At 54.1% G+C, this 9,951-nt stretch overlaps 1 protein-coding gene across 4 annotated transcripts in view; it reads left to right on the top strand.

Annotated features, from left to right (window-relative positions):
• The first annotated feature begins 4,206 nt into the window (after window positions 1-4,206).
• NFIL3 (nuclear factor, interleukin 3 regulated) overlaps window positions 4,207-9,951 on the top strand; it is a 14,339-nt gene continuing 8,594 nt past the window's right edge. The window contains exons 1-2 of one of the 4 annotated variants that reach the window (XM_080669173.1): window positions 4,838-5,065; window positions 8,746-8,839. The gene's annotated coding sequence lies outside the window, so the exon portion shown is untranslated. Of the gene's footprint in view, window positions 4,444-4,837; window positions 5,066-6,048; window positions 6,249-8,745; window positions 8,840-9,951 lie in introns of those variants that run through there. The other 3 variants (XM_080669175.1, XM_080669176.1, XM_080669172.1) reach the window with 3 other exon arrangements.

The raw sequence follows: 9,951 nt of genomic DNA on the forward strand, positions 1-9,951 counted from the left end.
AGAGATGCTGGCTGGGAAGCACCCGCAGTACTATGTGGTTTCCTAGAGTGCGATTCAGGAGCCAATGTCTAGAACAGATAGGGTGCAGCTGGCCATCTGGGCCGCCAGGTAGAGAGCCCACCTTCCAGCTGCCATGGGCATCTCCACAAAATCCCTCCGTCCCAGGGCACGGATCGTCCGTCTCCAGCTGGGTAAGCCAGGGGGCTTTTCTTTTCTTTTTACAAGCCCAACATTTTTATTATTAGATTGATCAGGCATTAAGTACTCAGTTAAATTTTTATAAAGGTTTCTAAACACTCTCAATTTCTACTTCATTTGTAGCAAACTGGTATCCAGTGGGTGGGCAGCACTGTGAAGAACCCATTTCCAAGGTCTAACACTGGCTCATGGCTGACCCGTGTCCTGCAGGTATTAACTGAGCCTGTGCCCTCACCAGGAGCTCCGGAAACAGTGCCAGTTGAAGAGAAGCCAAGGACCCGCCGGGGCAGGAGTGGTCCCTGAAGCAGCTGCCACCACTGAGCCAGGCTGGAACCGGTGGGAGGCGGTGGTGTTAAACCACGTCTAGAAAGAGGAGGAGGGAAACGTGGCTCAGTGAAAAGGAGCGAGGGCAGGTGAGAGGGGCTGGGAGGAAGAAGTCCTTCCCAGGGCAGAGAGTGGCAGCTGCAGATGACCCGTGTGCCAGGCAGGACAAGAAGGGAGATGCAAGGTCGGGAGTAAAGCTTTGGGGTCTTTGAGGTTGGGCTGGTCAAGGCTTCATTCTGGGGATCACAGAAGCCCTGCGGCCTCGGGCGGGAACCTCTAGGAACAAAGGTGGATGGTAAGAGGCTCCCGAGATGCTGAGTGGAGAGGCCGGAAGGAGCGAGGCCTGAGGCACGGGCCAGCTAAGGGCTGCTGCTGACTTCTGCTTGGGCCATAGGTCTTGGGCCAGCTCAGGGCGTTGCCCTTGATGCGGGAGGGAGGAGGGGGGCAGCCTGGACAGGTCGACGCAGGGTGCACAGGCCTCAGGGACAGATTCTTCGTGGGAAAGAGCCTGAGGAGGCCTTGGAGCCCAGCACAGTGGTGGGTGCGGCTGCTGGCTGCCTCCCCACCTCGCTGCTGCCCCAACTCAGAGCAATTGGCTGCCAGCCGCCAAGCGGGACTGCCTCTTCCTTTCTGAACAGCAGCCACAGCTCAGGGTCTGGTGTCTGCAGGGCAGGCCTCCCCGTCTCGTCTTCGTTTCTGACGGTGCTGGGGCTGGAGAGCATCGTGTTTGAGGCTGAAATCACACCACCTTCTGCCCGCAGCAGTTACATGGTGTGTTTGGAGTTTAGGGGGAATTGAACCAGTTTGTTGGTGTCTATGTTTTGTAGGCTAAGGACCGCACTGGGGGTGCCAGAGGTCGCTGGGTGGAGATCGAGGTGGTGTGATGGGTCCTCTCCTTCCTCTGGAGCCCCCCATCCCATCTGAGCTCTAACAGGGGCCACACAACCCAAAGTGCTGGGGTCTCAGGAGGAGAGCCAGACAGAGTGTGGAGTGTCCCTCTTCCGCAGTTGCTTCAAGAGCAAATTCAACTCATTGAAAGACATGTTTCAGAGCCACCCCCAGGCAGAGGCAGCACCCTGGAAAGGGGGGTGAAGGAGAAGGGGGTGAGGGAGAGGGGTTGGGGGAGAGGGGGAGAGGCTGAACCCCGGCTCTGGCACTGCCTGCAACACCTGGTCTCCTGCTGGAGCAGCAGAACTTTGACTAGATTTTCCCAGTTTCTTCAGCGTTAATTCCAAGGGGCCATGTCCTGGTATGGCCGTCCAAGTTGAAGTGTCCCCACCCAGAGAGGCTGGTGGTCCGCCCTTAACCCATGTGTGATGGGTCCAACCTTGCTCTGCAGTCTGAACAGCAGCCTCAGTGGTGAGCAGGACAAGTGGGGTCCTTTCCAGGAGGGTTCCAACTTGTTTCCCTTCCAGGTCTTGATTAGAACGTAGTCTCCTGGCCGATGGCAATGAGCCGAAAACTCAAGGAGGGCCTTGGGTCAGGAGGCCTTCTAACCTGATTGCCCCGGGTCTTGCTTGCTCGGGCCCTTCCCGCGTTGCTGGCTGACTCTTGATCCCGAGCTCGTGGTTGGCCCAGGGGTAATGGCTGTCCCTCCTTACCGAGGCTGCCACAACTTGGCAGTGGGGCACACCTCCTCAGGGGAGGGTGCAAGTGCCCACCTGTAGCGACAATCAGAATCCTGGGCGAGCCCCCAAATTGTTAGAAATAAAGCAAGCCCCCCAAATCAGGGGTCCTGGCAGAACACAGAGGACACTTGGGAGCCAGGCAGAAGCAATCCCTTTCCTCCTGCAGCAGGGTGCACGCACAGGGGCTGGCAGCACCTGGGGGCTTTTCTTTTTTAACGATTGCTTGCCAAACTGAAAAATCAGGACATTTTACCCAAAAAAATTAAAACGTCAACTTTCTTCTGAAAAACTGGAGCCTTGAGCCCCGTCACTGTGTCCACCCTTGAGCATCCATGAGAGCTGAGAATCTGGGACCCTTCCACTGAGCGACTCTATCCACTGAGCCAAACCGGCTTGGGCTCCAGTGTCTTAGGTTTTATGCTCCACTTCTTTGCGTTGATCTGAAGCACCTCTTTGTGCCGGTTTTAGAATAGATACTAGCTGCATTACCTCCTGGGTGACAGGGAGGGAACCTCCAGGGCATTGCTTAGTGGATTCTTAATCAGCAGGAGGAGCTAAAGAGTTCTTTTCTAAGCTGGTGTCACAGATATCTCTTATACTTCATCTGCTCTCCAAGGAAGATGGGAATAAGAAAGGATGCACAAGAGGATGCACACACAATCTAGAATACCCCAAGCCACAGCGGCTTTCAGTTCCAAGTTTCAACATAAACAACAGATTCCAGGTTCAGAGGATTCCTCTACTATCACTCTCTCGATCAAGTCCACGCATGTTATTTACAATTTTTGAATTTTATGTTGTCCTGTATAAGACCATTTACTACTCATTCTACAGTGAATTTGGAATTCTACGGAATTATTCAAAGTGCGGAACAATGTGGAGCACGTCTCGGAGAGAGGGGTGCAGATGGGGCCCTGGGCTCCAGGAACAGGCTGCCGTTCTAACCCTGAAGCCGTTAATGACTTAGGGATATGGTTTTACTTTAAACTAAGAGATTTTTCAAAGCTATAATGGGCATTGTGAGGGTTTGCGGGGAAAGGAAAATTATTAATAAAAATGAGAAAAGCGAATATGAGACACCAAATTAAGGATTCATTTTCATCAAGGTAGTCAAGTCTTTGGGATAAATGCCTAATAGAGGGGAACCGACCCCAAAGCCATACACGGATGTGCTTCTTGAACTGCCCAGCACCTCCCTGGGAAGGTGGGTTTGGGAAGAGGTTAAACTCCCATTGCCTAAGTTGCCAGGCCCTTGCTGGGAGACAGACCTCTCGTGAACTGTGAGCGATCCTGTGTTCTGAACCACAACATTGCCCTTGGAGAATAGTTTCAAATGTGAGTCTTTCCAAAAAACGCAACTGAAACATTAAAACATTTGAATGTTTGGGTGCTCATGAGAATGGGGAAGGGAAAAAGAGACAGATTGAGTGCAGCAGACTTTCCGCCAGTGATGGCCGCAGGTCACAGCCGCTGAAGGTTCACTACTCTTCTCTTTGGCGTTTGCTTCAAACGTTTCTTTTCTTTTTAAGTGTATTTTTATTAAGAGGAGGAAGAAGTGGAAAGTCACAGGAGGAATCCAGCCCAGCTCCCCCACAGCCCAAGCAAAAAAAAAAGTCCTCTCCACCTGTCACGTTCCTAATGGGAATGCCTGCCAGGAACGTGGCTCCCCCATGGGCGGCCCAGCCTCTCCATCAGTCCCTCTGGCACACCACGTGCTGGGGCAGGCCCCAGCGAAGACTAAGCACCCACCGCGAGGTGTCCTTCTCCCATTTCTTTAAGTCTCTTACGGAGCCCGGGAATTTGGAGGTGACGATGACAGCATCGAATGAGGGCAGAGATGACACTAACGAACGACCAGCTTCAGGATCACCAGGAAAGACCCCGCGCGGCGTGTCCGGCCCCGCAGCCTCGCCAGCGGGCGCAGCAGCCAGAGCACCAGCCCGCGGGCCGGGGCAGAGGGCCCTCCTTCGCCAGGCCTCTGACGCAACGCCTATGAGGCCGTCACTGCGCCCTAATGTGCAGGGGCGGTGTTTGCGCGTCGCGCTTCTCTCCCCGGGGAGAGGCGCTGGGCAGCGTAATCGCCGCCTACGCAGCCCCGCAAGCTCGGACCGGCCCCTGCCCACGCCTGTCCCCCGGCGAGGGTTCGCAGCTCGCCAGCACCCCCCCACCCCCACCTCCGCCTTGTCTCCCCAGTCGCCCACCTCAAGGAGGTGGGGTCCTCCCGCCACCGCGCGTGGAAAGGCGCACGGAGCGCTCTGCCACGGCCCGCGGCCTGGTGCTCGGCCGGCAACAGGTAGCCTGGCCGGCTGCGCGCTCGGCGACAGAAAGGGCTTCTGCCGGGAGACGGGGTCGCAGGGGCCATCGAGGGGCCGCGGCGGCCGGTAGAGGAAAGGAAGCGGCAGGGCTGCGGGAGACGCGGAGGGTTGGGGTCTCCGGCCCTTCCGGGGCTCGCCGGTCCCTGTCGGCGGAACTGGCGGTTGCGCAACACGGGAGCGGGGTCCCCCCAGCACTGGGGCGGCGGCGAAGGCCGTGGAGGAGGAGGGGCGCGGGCTGCGGGTGGCACCGCCCGGAGGGGGAGTGGGGGGGCGTGGCCGCGAAGAGCCCGCCCCCGACGGCCGCGGCCATTGGCGGCGGGCGGGGGGCGGGTGCGGGCGCGGCGATTGGGGCCTGGTCGCCCGTCACGGAGGGGCTGGCGGGCGGCGACGTAGCGAGGCGCTCGGAACTGACCTACTAACACACATCTCCCGGCGCGGCCACGGCGCCCGCGGACCCGCGCGCCGCCCGCCTCCCGAGCCGCGCCCTCGCCTCCGCCCGGGAGCCCGGCCCCAGCCCGATCCCAAGCGCCGCCGGGCCCGCTCCCGGCCCCCGTTCCTTCTCCCCGTTGCCCTGCTCGCCGGCCCGAGAGCAGGAACACGGTAAGCGCTCCGCCCACTGCCGACCCGGCCCGGCTCCGGGCTCCCAGCTCGCTCCCGGGGCGCGCGGGCGCCGGGAGCCGGGCGGGGACCGGGCTGTGCGCGGGGCTGGCCAGCGGCGGCAAGTGTGCGCGGGGCATTCGTTACATAAACTTTTGCTGCCTTGTCAGGAGAGGGGACTCGCCACCTTAAGGTGGCTGCTTTGATTGCAGCGCCTTCGCGCCGGCACGTAGACCGGGCTGGTTTGAGCTCCCCACCCCCATCCCCTCCCCGCTGCTGTTGCATAATGTCTCCTGATTTCGGGAAAATTGATGTTTTGGTAGAGAGAAGCGGAGAAGTAGCCAAGGCTGAGCCATCTGGAGCGGAAAGGGCAACGCTCTTTCCTTTCTCCTGCTTTCTGCGGTGCAGGCGGCGGTGGGGGTGGGGGCGGCTGAGTAATGGGAAATAGTCTGGATTTTCTTGTTGAGAAAGGCTTGGTGGCGTGAACAGTGACGGCACGCGGAGAATGCCTGCGCCGCGTTTGTTTTTGTCCGGGCGGTGCGAGCACAGACGTTTTCCTCCGCGTTTGTCGTCAGCGTGTGGCACCCGCGCTTCGGGAGGTTGTGGGTTTGTCCTTGCACACATTGCATAATCTGCCCGCGGTGAAAGATTGGCAAGGATTACGGTTGATCTGGGAATGTGCGCGTACGTGTGCCATGATCTGGGAACGTTAGCGCAGCGTTGAGTATTAGATCGTTATTTACATCTATAGTACGTCCCCAATAAAAAGGTTCATTTTAAAACATTCCTACAAAACATGAAAGGAAGACTTCCTCGGGTTGAATTCTGATCTCAGATATTACAGGGTTCGCTCCTGGTAGTATCTGAGCTATTATTTTTAAATCTGGAATGCGCCCTTGTGACGTTACCTCTCCCGCCCCCCCATTCCTAATTTTAATGCATTCATTATGATCAGCCCTTTCCTCACCTTATTGTTGTTTTTTCAGACACGACGTGACAGATCACATAAGTTTCCTGGAAATGTTGCATTATGTAACTGCTGAATTTGCTGGCAGTGAGCAGAGGAAGAGGGAGCTAATTACGTGATTTTATAATCTTGTTACAAAGAAAGTAGGACAATCTCAGACTTTAAATGGCACTGTAACATTTTTTAAGGGATAGATTACACAGGAAAGTAGACAACTGGGTAAGCACTGAGTTTGCTTATGCTGCCTAATGTATGTCTTTTCCCTACATGAAATGTGCATTCTTCTAAATTTAGTCCTATCAGATTTTAACAATTGTGGCCTGCCAGTGCTATTTCTGGTGTTTCTCCAGGGCGGTGTGCAAATACATGCTCAAGGCCATTTGCTGTAGTTTTAACTCCACGCCTTCGGAGAGCTTTGATAAGATTGTATTTTTAGGAAGACATTTCCCAGAGCCCGGTGATTTGCTGGATTCCGACTCTCGTGTATCTTTTTAAAGGACAGCTCAGGGAAGTGCTGTTCCTGCGAAGGCAGGGATGGCCAGTGTCATCCACTGGCCTTGGCTTTTGTAAATAACAGCAGCGAATGATTCCCAAGTGTTTATTTCACATCGTATTTTTTCTCCAGACCAGATAAGATTTATGGGAAACAAATATAAATTAGTAGATTGTATTTTTGCCTGGATAACCTACTTTTGTTTATGTGAGGAGATATGAATATACTATAATGTACCCAGATTTTGTTTATTCCTAAACTCTTAATGTGTAATATATATGTATGTGATGGTGTGTATATGTCAGATTTTCCTAACATTTAAATCATTAAAAGTGCCGCGTCGGGGGTGTTTTTTGGGGGTGCATTATAAAGCTTCACCACTGGAACAAATTATATCACCCCAAATAATTGCAGCCGCTTTCCTATAAGCTAATACTGCTCCGGCCCGGGGTCAGACCCCGACCTACTTTGAAGCTGGAGCTGGCCTGCAGGGGGCTGCGTAGCGTCACCTTCCGCTGGCGACCTTCTAGCGCGACCCTCCCTCCTGCGGGCCCGTGGGGTCTGGCCGCGTGGGGTGGGCACCCCGAGCACCCTGGGCGGCGCTTCTGCTTGGCGGCCTGCGCGCCCGCTCGCGGGGTCCCCGCATTCCTTTGTTCTGGCGCGGGGTCCGGGCGCTGCGAGGCCCCGCTGCGCCGCCCACTGGGCGGGGGCGGGTCCGGGTGGGCGCGGCGCAGCGGGCGCAGGGGGACCGCGGGGCCTGGAGTGCGGGTGCGCGAGGGGTGCACTGGGCCGAGGGAGGGGAGGGGCGGGGCGGGAGGGACCCGGCGAGGCCGCGCGGAGGGGGCCGCTCCCGGGAGGGCCTTCCCCTTGCCTTCTGCACGGAGCTCCGCAGACACCTTTGTTCCCGGAGGCTTCATTGTATTTCCGAGTCGAGCGCTCTGGATTCGTCAAATGTGAAAAAGACCTAAGAACCTCCAAGTGCCAACACGACACAGAGATTGGGGTGGGGGCTCCCCAGCCCTGATGGTGGTCGAAGGAGTGTCCCCGCTGGAGTGGCTAGTTAAGTCGATGAATTTTTTAACCCATTCGTTTATGCGGTCAAAGGCCAGAGTAGAGAACCGAATCTCCTAAATCCAGAACACGGCAAAACAAAACCCACGGCGCCCACAGACGCCGTCCTACAGTGAGAGGCGCTTTCACCCCGCGGACACGGCGGGTGTGGCACGTCGGGACGGGTTCCGGGTCTGGCAGGGAGGTCGGCGACGCGCAGCTGTTCTCTGACAGCGCCCCACTCAGGTGCCCCCATTAAAAACTGGCTTTCGGGACCCAGCCTGCGCGCCCCCCCCTCCCCCACCCCGGCCCTTACAGTCCCAGCTGAATTCCAGGCCTCCGGCAGCAGAGGACTCCTTTGGTGAAGGGTCAATAGCGCAGGCTCTGGGCTGGCAAGAGCTGGGTCCCAAGGCCCAGCCTGCGCTCTAGTGGGTCTGGGGGTGGACGGAGGGAGTGAGGCCAGTGGAGTTGGGCAGCTGTGAGGAGCTCAGGAAATGCTTCCTGTGTTATTGACCAGGAACCAGATTATCATTTTTCAAATAAAGGTATTCGCCTTCCTTATTCCCTTGCCTGAGTCTCTGTGGGATAACAGTAAGGACTGAAGTTTATGCTGAGCCTATATAGTTAGAGATCCTTCTAGAAACACTTTTTTGTTCTAATCATGATTAACCTTTTTCTCAAAACCCTTTGCCATTGCGTCCAAGGTGATTGCGTTTGAAGGGAATTCTTGGCAGGATTGCAGGACTCCAGACTTTCCAAGTCGTTGGGCCAATGTTTGGGGAACTGGAGAGAGTGTGCTCATGGTGGCAGCAATGATAATAGAAGTGCCATGGCTCTGCTTTCCAGTCTCTTGACCTCCCTGGCAGTTTCCTTTGGCCTGGAGAGTCTCTGCATCTAAAATTCCAGAGCCTAAGGTCTGGGAGGGAGGGAGGCGACCATAAGGTTGAAGTCATGAAGAATAACGTTTTCTTTGGTTTACCCTGAATCTGTGACACACAACAGTTTTTCACTCAGAACCAGAGGGGCTAAGAAGGCCTGGAACTAACCCTCATCATGGATCCCTTGGTATTGCCCACTCCTCAGAACTGAGATCAGGAGCTGACATCCCCTAAACAGTCGCCTGCATGTGCCCGGCACTGTGCTGAGTGTTCTGTTACCAACCCCATTTTGTAGGTCGGGAGGTGGAGGCACCGAGATTAATGAGCAGCCTGAAAACGGGATGGAGGGAGGCCTGCTGGCAACACCCCCCCTGAGCTCTTCCCCGAGTGTGAGTACAAGCTCATTGTAATTTTTGAAGCAATTTCCTTTTCTGTGTTAAAGGCTTATCTTTGCAAAGTGCAATTATAACATGGCTGTGATGCAACAACCTGCAAGTTCAAACCCTTTGTTAGAGCCCTTTCCCGGTTGAGCAATGCTCCTGACTCACCCGCTGAGTGGATATTTCGAGTTGACCTTGCCATGGTCCGGGAGCCAGTTCCCAGACGTGACTGCGATTGCAGCACGCAGTGGAAAAGGTGCGGTCATGTTGCCTGGCCTTTTATTTTTACCCGAGCTAAAATCACACATACTTCATTATTTCCATTGTAATCCAGATGGCATCAATGCTGTTAAAAGTTGTTTATTTTTAATTTGTATTGAGGAATGAGAGCACACTTGGGATTCAGTTCAAAATGTGACAGAAACAATGTAATTGAAGTTTCCTTTAATATTCATCTCTTGTTTTTGTAAGGTAGACCTGTGTTTCATAGGGTTAACACATTGTTTGATATCCTGTTATTTTTCTAAATTATACTTGAGTTGATTTTTATCCAAATCGGACTAATGCGAGAATGTCGAAAGACGCTGACCTTTGATCACAGACATTACATAAGAGTTTTTCAGTTTCAAAATGAATTTATATTACCACCACTCCCTATCATCTCTCAAATTTCTTTGCAAATAACTTTCCTGTAGTATAAAAAGTAAATGCTGTTCTCATAAGGTTTGCATCAGAGCAGAGCTCATGAGCTTGTTTTATGAAAAGAAAGTTTAGTAAGGGTTTGCTAGAAGCCTTTCGTAATGATTTGTACAGTTTCATTGGAATCAGAATATATATAAGCCTTTTTAGTTATCAGAACATGGTGTCTTTTACTAATTAACTTTCCTGAGGTCTTAAACTGCAACTGAGTAGCCTCCCAATAAACACTCAAAATAAACATTATAAAAAACCTGCCATGCTCCTAAGGCACATAGTAAAGCAAATGACATTTGTAATCATCTGCGAACTGGGAGAGAAAGTGAAATTAGCATGGTCCGTCTGGCTCAGTGGTTGAGTATGACCTATGAACCAGGAGGTCACTGGTTCGATTCCCATCATGGCACATGTCCAGGTTGTGGGTT

The sequence above is a fragment of the Plecotus auritus genome (genome assembly GCF_963455305.1).
Source record: "Plecotus auritus genome assembly, chromosome: 5".
Lineage (NCBI taxonomy): Eukaryota > Metazoa > Chordata > Mammalia > Chiroptera > Vespertilionidae > Plecotus > Plecotus auritus.